Source organism: Misgurnus anguillicaudatus, chromosome 18 (genome assembly GCF_027580225.2).
Source record: "Misgurnus anguillicaudatus chromosome 18, ASM2758022v2, whole genome shotgun sequence".
NCBI lineage: Eukaryota > Metazoa > Chordata > Actinopteri > Cypriniformes > Cobitidae > Misgurnus > Misgurnus anguillicaudatus.
The window spans coordinates 10,035,997-10,044,497 of record NC_073354.2 but is presented as its reverse complement, the minus strand read 5'-3'; the positions used below and the strand labels follow the sequence as shown (position 1 = coordinate 10,044,497).

The 8,501-nt window shown below is 34.8% G+C and overlaps 1 long non-coding RNA gene across 1 annotated transcript; it reads left to right on the top strand.

Moving 5' to 3' along the window:
* Window positions 1–1,351: 1,351 nt before the first annotated feature.
* LOC141350323 (uncharacterized) lies at window positions 1,352–2,076 on the top strand. The gene is made up of 3 exons (XR_012358409.1): window positions 1,352–1,639; window positions 1,784–1,899; window positions 2,026–2,076. It is a non-coding gene; the product is annotated as an uncharacterized lncRNA (long non-coding RNA).
* Window positions 2,077–8,501: the final 6,425 nt, after the last annotated feature.

Here is an 8,501-nt window from a genome sequence, read left to right as displayed (position 1 = left end):
AGGCTAACGCCTGACCACTGATACCAACATAGTTTTCTAGTCTATTGAGTAAGATTGTGTGATCTATTGTGTCAAAGGCTGCGCTAAGGTCTAGTAGTATAAGGATTGAGATTTCACCACGATCGGATGTTAACAGGAGGTCATTTGTAACTCTACACTGTAAAAAATACTTTGCTGCCTTAAAATTTTTTGTTAAATCAACTCAGATTTACAAGTCATGTCAACAAAGATGAGTTGTAACAACTTATAAAATATAGTTGAAAAAAATCAACTTAATTTTTTAAGTTATAACAACTCACCTGTAGTTATAACAACTCATCTCTAGTCAAGATAAATAATAGTAAGTTGAAATGACTTGTAAATCCGAGTTGATTCAACAAATAATTTTAAGGCAGCAAAGTATTTTTTACAGTGTAAGCAGCGCTGTCTCTGTGCTATGGTGGGGCCTGAATCCTGATTGGAACTTTTCATACGTACTATTATTTGTCAAGAATGTGCGTAACTGGCTTGCCACTACCTTTTCTAATATTTTCGAAAGAAAAGGGAGTTTGAGATTGGTCTAAAGTTATTAAGCTCTCCTTGATCAAGCTGTGGTTTTTTAATCAGCGGTTTAATAACTGCTAGCTTGAAAGCTGTTGGAACGTATCCTATTTCTAGCGATGAGTTAAAGATTTGTAGTACCGGGGTTGACACTACAGGGAATACCTCTTTAAGTAGTTTTGTGGGAACGGGGTCTAATATACAGGACGATGATTTGGATGATGTGACTAGTTTAGAGAGCTCATCTATTGTAGTAGGTTTAAATGAATCAAGATGTTCATATGGTAATCTAGTGTTTAGTGAACTAATGGGTAGAGTGATGGCTGCTTGGGTAGTTACGATGTTTTCCCTAATAGCCGTAATTTTGTTAGAAAAGAAGTAATTTATTTATTTTATAGCAGGTAAACTTTATACTGTAAGCTTCATTGCCTTTATAACAGGTAAGCTTCGTATTGTTTTAAATGATATATTTAGAGGACTCTGCTTTAAGACTTAGGATAATGATTTGTTAAAGTGTTAAAAAGCTAATACATGTATTGTACATTAAGTTTATTAAACTAATTATCAGAAGAATGTGGTACAACATGTGTTTAGTTTTTTTTATTGATATTTCAGAGTTTTCGTATGTGAGGGAATCTTGCTGGGAGTGAAGGCAGTGCGATATGAGAGACACTTCCTGTTTTTAAAGGTGATGTATGCGTGTTTCTTTCAATGCTGACATTAAAATAATAGTTAGTTACTGTTTAAACATTATGTAAATTGAAGTTTTGTGTGTTTTTATTGTACTTTATATTGTTTATAACAGGTAAACTTTAAGCTTCATTCCCTTTAAAGCATGTAAGCTTCATACTGTTTTAAATGATATATTTAGGGGACTCTGCTTTAACAATGATTTAGGATAATAATTTGTTAAAGTGTTAAAAAGCATATACATGTATATTGTACATTAAGTTTATTAAACTTAATTATGAAAATAATGTGGTACAACATGTGTTTAGTTTTTTATTGATATTTCAGAGTTTTCGTGAGGTAATCTTTCTTATGCTGGAAATGAAGGAAGTGCGTATGATCACTTAATATGAGAGACACGTTTTTAAAGGTGATGTATACATGTTTCTTTCAATTCTGGCATTAAAAAAATAGTTATTTACCATTTAAACATTTTGGAGATTGTGTGTGTGATCTTGTGGCACATTTACATGTAATAGCAGAATTACTTATTATTTTTGTCTATCTGTTGTAGGTGGATCATGAGTGAAGCTCTGCAGGTCGGCCATTGACTTGATAACAGTGGTTTATGTTTATTCAATTTATGAATAAATCTCTCGCCAACCATTCACCTATTTACTGACAAAACAGGTAGCTTGAGCAGAATCATATTAAAACTTCTGTCAAATCATGTTTTACATACAGTATGTAAGAAACTCCATGCTAATATTAAGTTATTTTATCTTTATGTCTTATCCTTTCTCCCATCTCCAACAGATCCAAATCTTGTATGATGATGACTACTGCAAGGTGATGGGAATCTGTGGTAAACATTGACACAATCCTATTGACATTTATTTTTACATGAATCTGTATTATGCCATTTATCTGTTTGTGCTAAAGTGCTTACATCTGAATGTAATGTCATAATATGTTAATATTCAGTATTTATTATCATTTGCATGTTTTGATGTTGCATATGTCATGATTTTATTGATTTCATGTTATTGTTGTCTATTTAGAATGATTGTCTATGCCAAATTGTATTGTTCATTTATTTAATTTTGAAGCTATAATTTAACATCCATATCTTATTTGAGTAATGATTTGTTATATTTGCATAAAAATTCATATATTTATTTTGATTCTGATTGATTTTAATGCACATATTTATTATTGTATGATATCTCATGTAATGAAAAAGTGAAAATAAAAGTATTTTTCTGATGTCTTGCAGTTCTGTTTACTGTTAAACTGTGTAAAGTGCTATAAATAAAAAAACTAAACAAAAATATAAACAAAAATAATCCTCCTGACTGCTGATAAATGAAAGGGTTCTTTATAGCACCACTGAGGTTCTATGTAGCACTTTTAAAGGCAAGGTTCTATATAGAACCATCTAAAAAAGGGTTCTAAATAGTACCAAAAAGGGTGCTGCTATTGTTACGAGCTGAAGAACCCTTATTTGGTACTATATAGAACCATTTTTCTTAAGAGTGAAGGGTTTTACAGGGATAAGCCTCAACATTATGGAAGCATATTGGTTGCAATTTAATTTCATATGCAATATGGCAATGCAATTTGTAAAATGGCAGTGCACTTCTATATCTAAATGTACATTTTCAATGCTATATGTGTAATTTTGGTACAAAATAAAAATGTCATTTCAATAATTTAATTTACATTTGCTGTTTCCCAGTGCTTTAAGTGGCCCAAAAGAGGTGCCGGTACTCTGTTTTTTTTTTTTTTTTTTTTTTTTTTTTTGCTGACTCGACTCCTATATTGAAGGGGTTTTATATTCAGCAGTCAACAGACGACCTTGTAAAAAATAATAAATCCTTTTATAAGTTTGTGGATTTGCTTGAGCTAGAAATAGCTACTGAACATAAATAAAATGTGCAAAAGGATTTTGAAATAATACCAGAAAAAATACTAGAAAGAGCTACTGTAGAGCTTTTGAACATAAATAAAATGTGCAAAAGATAGATATGTGAGTAAAATTTTCAGCATGGTTAAATGCTAAAACTAGTTGTTCAGATAGAAAGAGCTTGAAAAAAAATGTTAAAAGGACACCAAGACCATGTCTATGGGTTTAAGAATAACAAAATACTTGCCATTTGAAACTCGAAAGTCATTTATTTTGTCCCATTGTTTTCCATTTTGCGGGTGGTAAAACTACTGTGCATGTCGTTCAAATTCATTGAAATTTCGTTCACTTGTAGTTTAGCAATTAAACTAAATGTATATTACAATTTCAAGAATGTTTTCTGCACATCGCCTGAGGAAATCTGAAGTTACGTCGAGGGGAACCAAACTGACAGCCGCGACAGCGGAGATTATCACGTACCTACAAAAGGCTTGCGTCTGACCTGCAGCTATCATTCTGGCTTGGTGGGATGTCAGCCAGCGAGTCCTCTGATTCTGACCTTTTACTACTCAGAGTCTAAAACAAGGAGGGCATATTAAGTGTTCATTGTATTTTCATTTAAACCGAGCAGCTATGGTTGCACGTTTCACACAAAAACACACACCTCTCCAGAGCACGTTGACACTGACTGACCGACGCATGCACTTTTAACTTGAAAACGCAAGGGTGTATGGGTAATGTAGTCTCTGCTCTCGGTGGGACGAATTAGGAAGCGTATATTAAGGGCGCTCTGAAAAGCCGCAGCGCAGCCAAATTATTAAATTAAACCTCTGATTTTTAAACAGATGTGCAAATGAGCGTTCCGGTACGCTAAAAGCACGTTCTGGGCGCACGGAGAGGTGGTGGTACGCTCAAGAGCTATTTTTGGAAGTGGCGGTACTGACTACCGGGGCGTTCCGGCCCACTTAAAGCACTGCTGTTTCCTACAGTCCTGTTTTATAGTTATTTTTTAATGCTTGCGAAATTAAATAGGAAATTTATGACCTAAACTGACTAGATGTGTTTAACATGGCCGAGCAAAAACTATTCCAAAATTATCATTTAAATTTAATTTCCCTGAATACATTTACGCTTAGGCCACATGGGATTGCAAATTTCACAGCAAGCAATGGATGTAGCAAACTTAAAGTGAAAATGCATTTCGAATTGACCACGCCCCCGCCTTGTAAATTACTGCTTCAACGCCAGCATCTCCTGATGCATGTGCTCACGTAGGAAACATGGCAGCGACAGGCCAGGGCTGATTGAGATTGTTATATTCACTGACAGATTAAGTGAAGCATAAACAAAGAAATGCTATGAAGATTTTTATGTCTCTCTAGGTGACAGATCTACTGCATGTTTGAACATCTCGTAACGTAGTGATTTACAGGGTGTGAATTTTGCTATAGGACATCCATTGCACGCTATGTAAATAAATATGCAATCCCCTGTGTCCTACCCTTAAATGTAAATGTATTAAAGAAATTTCATTTCTTTCTCCTCTCCACTAATAAGCTGGTGTGTGGTGGGCGTTCTGGCACAATATGGCTGCCGTCACATCATCCAGGTGGATGCTGCACATTGGTGGTGGTTGAGGAGATTCCCCCATTCATATGTAAAGCGCTTTGAGTACTGAGAAAAGTGTTATATAAATGTAACAAATTATTATTATTATTTAAACTATCACTTACAGTTTTTGCTTGACCATGTTAAACACATCTAATCAGTTCAGGTAATACATTTCCAATTTCATTTTGCAAAGCATTAAGAATTGCATTTAAAACAGAACTGTAGGAAACAGCAAATGTAATTAAATTACTGAATTAAAATTTTTATTTTGCACCAAACATTGCACATACAGTCTAGCTTGCAAAGTTTAAATTTAAATACAGAAATGCATTGCCATTTTACATATTACATCTAAATTGAAAATTGCTACCAATATGCTTCCATACAGAATATATCCATTTGATTAAGTCCCTTTGCCAAGTTCTTTTTCCTCTAAGTGAATAGGCATACCCATATATTTTCCAAGCAGTTCCTTGGACTTATGTCAGTGTCTTGTTAGTTCATTTTCTGACCCTTTAAAATGAAAGTCAAACAATGTTCTTCTGCTGTAAAAATATTAAAAGAGAAATGCAGGCGCCTCTGCTTTGAAAAGACTAACAGGCTGAGTTGTTGCTTTAACATTAATCTTCTTGCAGCAGGTTGGTAGCATGTTTATGTTAGCAATGCAACGGTAATGGGTTCAATCTCAGGAAACATAAATACTGATCAAATAAATGTACTGTACTGTATGGATTGTATGCACTCAAAGTCACTTTGGGTAAAAGCATCTGACAAATGCACAAATGTAAACATTATAATTAGACACAGGTGACGTTTTTGTGTTGGACGACAGTGTCATACTCAAAAACCACTTTGCGATGCCGGTTTGAGCAACACTTGTAAGTTGTATTATAAAAAAATCAGTATAATAATATTGAAACAAGAACTAAAGTGTTTATTTTTAGCTTTACTTACTGGGTATATATGAAGCTGATGTTCAGTAAGTGGATCCGAAACCTACAGAATTAGGTGCTTTATGTAAAACCTCATAGTCTTTAAAAATGATAAATAGAGCATATATCTGTCAGACTTGATCAGAAACTGTGTCTACACAGTCTTTTTATTATGTGAACTAATTTGGCATCTGTGTCTGCCTGTTCTGAAAAGTTATTTTCTGTACCTCATTATTTTGAGTTTTTCTTTATTGGGAATGAAATATGTAGACTTGCTCATTGATTTAGAGTGCCTACGAAATACATTTACCTCCATTAGACTGTTTTATATTTGGTTTTATAGCAACAGAAATTCAAAAGAAAAACGCTTTTAATGTGCTTCTGTAAAGCTCAGTGGTAGAGCATTGCATAAGTAGCATAGAAACCCATGGGTTCAAAATAAGGGGAGGAAGAGGTCCTACTCCTGACGGCTGAAGATATTAATGTTGAGGCGGGTGACCTCGGCTGCGTGGGGCTGGAGTTTGTGGATGGTAGCATGGAACTCTGAAAGAAGATTGGGGTCCAGAATGTCGTCCTGACAAGAGATTTGATCATAGCCACTGCTCACGTCCATATTGGTAAATGCCAACATTTACCAATGGTAAATCTGTCATATGTTCACTTGATAAATGAGGGCCATTGTACCTGGGAAACATAAAACAAACTCGCATCAGTATCAGCTGTGAAAAACCTGATACACAAAAGTATGCAAAATGTATTTCTGAAACATAACTGATAATGCATTTTGGAGCAGAGGTAAATGTAAATAATCAGCAAAATCAGCAAAAATCCAGACAGAAAGAGAAAGATTATTGCTTTGCTTAAAGGACAAGTTCGGTATTTTACACTTTAAGCCCTGTTTTCAGATTGTTTATGATGAAATAGAACGGTTTTGACTGAAATTTGGACATATGAGGCTGTCCCGAGAATTTTCGGGTGTTTGTTGTTTCACCTCCCACCTCAACAATGCTGCATAGGTGCACTGGAACAATTCTTTCTAAAATGCATTAAACTTTCGTTTACAAGGACCTGAAACTCACCGAGTGGTCAGGAGTGTTCACACAAAAATCACTGCAAAAGATGCTTTCCAACAGGTGTTTTAGCATTCGTTGTAAACTTGTGGACCTATTTTTCCCAAATGCTTCACACCCGTATATTCTTCTGTTGAGAGCTTGAACAATAGACACTCCAGCCCAGTTGGTGGCGCTAATTCACCTTTGCCAATTGCAAGAATACAAACAAGGTTCCCGGTGCGGAGTAATACCGTACCTCACAGCACAATACAAGTCAATGGAGTTGAACAAAAACTAGGATAAAACCTGTTGGAATGCGTCTTCTGCAGCGATTTTTGTGTGAGCATATTAGTGAACACCCTTGACCACTCAGTGAGTTTACGTCTTTGTAAACGAAAGTGTAATGCATTTTAGGAAGGATTGTTCCAGTTCACCTATACACCCATTGTAGAGGTGGGAGGTGACAGAACAAACATCCGAAAATTCTTGGGACAGCATCATATGACAGCATCATATTTCCAAATTTCAGTCAAAACCGTTCTATTTTCATCATAAACAATCTGAAAACAGGGCTTTAAGTGTAAAATACTCAACTTGTAAGCAATTTTTACAAATAGTATTGCTATATTTAAAAAAAATCTCAGTTCCAGATCTTTAAGGTATATAAACTTTTTAATAAAAGTAAAAGCTCCGTGATAGAAGAATGTTTGATTGGAGGAATCAAGATTATGCCCCAATTTAAAGATGTACTCAAGATTCTGAAAATAAAGTTTTAACTTCTTGTCTTTGGCCTACTGTTAAAGCACATATAAAGCTGTTTTGGAGAAACAAAGCACAGCAGAAGTGTTAAAAAGGGCAAGTGATTTCAGTCTATGCACAAGCAGTTTTCATTATGCATATTGCTGTCATCACACAAATACTGTGTCCCTGGGGTGGATGGTAGCAGAGTTAATTGAAACTAAATGGATTCTGTGGGCACAGTGTGAGATGGCAGCAGGCACATGTACAGATGGCCAATGGAGGTGAAAATGGGCATCATATGGTCACAGCACGAGGCCAGCAACAATCTATATAGTTGCCACAAAAAGTCTGTGGATAATAAAAATAATAATCATATACCAGTCAAATATGTTACATTTTTATGAAAACTACATTCGAGAGAGTTTTAAACAGAAAAACAATCAACAAGTTCTAAACTGTAGATTGCACTAAGAACAGACAAATAGAGATGAATTATGATTTAGAAATGAGCGCAGTTAAAACACAGCTTGGGGCAAATTAGTTTCAGTAAAAATTAATGAAGGTTATAACACAGCTTTCCAGGGACAGCATAATAACAAAACTATCAGGAGATATTAAAGTAATATTCCAGTGAACATGCCAGTATGAATGTTACTCTTATTAAATTTAATAACTTGTTTGTATTATCTTTAAAATATTTTCAGCAGGTGGTTAAAGGCATGTAGTCTAATTGTCCACCGTTTTACTGATTGGCTTTGTTTAGAATAAAGGAACAAAAAGGAAACAAGACTTATTGGAAAATGTTGAAAGTTTTGCATGAAAACTTTGGAGTAGGATTAAGGGGCATTGATCTACAGCCTACCATTGGATCACTGATATGATGTTCTATGAGAAACCCTGGAAACAAACATTTTTGGTTCCTCAAAGAACCATTCAGTCAAAGGTTCTTTAAAGACTAGGCAAATATGGCAAAGACATGGCAAACAATGGTCATGTGCTTCCACATATAACACATGGGACTGTCATGACCCTGTCACAATAAACCCAAAA